The sequence below is a fragment of the Alligator sinensis genome, unplaced genomic scaffold (genome assembly GCF_000455745.1).
Source record: "Alligator sinensis unplaced genomic scaffold, ASM45574v1 scaffold777_1, whole genome shotgun sequence".
NCBI lineage: Eukaryota > Metazoa > Chordata > Crocodylia > Alligatoridae > Alligator > Alligator sinensis.
Genome location: NW_005841882.1, coordinates 2688603 through 2689574, shown reverse-complemented (window position 1 = coordinate 2689574; position 972 = coordinate 2688603). Strand labels below are relative to the sequence as shown.

The 972-nt window shown below is 54.9% G+C and overlaps 1 non-coding gene across 1 annotated transcript; it reads left to right on the top strand.

Moving 5' to 3' along the window:
• The first annotated feature begins 607 nt into the window (after positions 1–607).
• Positions 608–689, top strand: TRNAS-GCU. The gene has a single exon. It is a non-coding gene; the product is annotated as a tRNA-Ser (tRNA).
• The last annotated feature ends 283 nt before the right edge of the window (positions 690–972 follow it).

Genomic DNA, 972 nt, shown 5'->3' with positions numbered 1-972 from the left:
CGGGTGGGCCACGGTCAGCCTGGCCAACTTCCTGCTGGGCCAGGCCAAGATGGCCACGTTGAAGAGCCGGCGGAACCAGCTCACCGGCACCGGCATGGTCGACGCCTTGCAACTCTTCCGCCTGCTGGTGCGGGCCCGCCTCTCACTCGAGTTTGAGCACGCGGTCCTGCGGGGGACGGTGCCCACCTTCGAGGAACACTGGGCCCTCGAGGGGGCACTCTGCCAAGTTGAGGCGGGGCACCTGCTCCTCGCCCTGTAACACCCCTGGCTGCTCAAGCTGCGGCGATACGTCCAGCGGGCCGAGGCCTTGGACTTTGCTTCATGTGGGTCGAGCCCTGAGGCCCCCCATGGGTGTCCCCGCTGGCAGAAATGTAAATATGTAAATAGACCTTTGGCTCGCTATGGTTTTTTAGTCTAGAGTGTACGGGCAGGCCTTGCAGGCCGTGAGCCCAGGACCATGTCCGTGAGGCCCAGGTGTTCGGGCCAACCTGTACATACTCTTTACTGGCCCCGATTTGTCACCCTCCCTTGAATAAATGCCTCTTAAAAGTCAAAAGTCTGTCTGTCTATCTAGATGGAGATACATATCTATAGCTGCTATGTAGGTGACAAGGTGGCCGAGTGGTTAAGGTGATAGACTGCTAATCCATTGTGCTTTGCATGCATGGGTTCAAATCCCATCCTTGTTGTTGCTGCTTTTTCATAGCAAAACCACTGGCACGGCTGTTTGAGCACTCATGGTGCTTGGGTCAGGTCTTGGAGGACTGGAGAAGGGCCACCGTGGTCCCTATTTTCAAGAAGGAGAGGAAGGATGATCTGAGTAATTATAGGCCAGTCAGTCTCACCTCCATCCTTGGAAAGGTCTTTGAAAAGATTATGAAGGATCATAGTTGTGGGAGTCCAGCGGGGAAAAATAATGCAGCAGAGAAAGCAGCATGGATTTATAGCAGGTAGATCATACCCGACCAATCT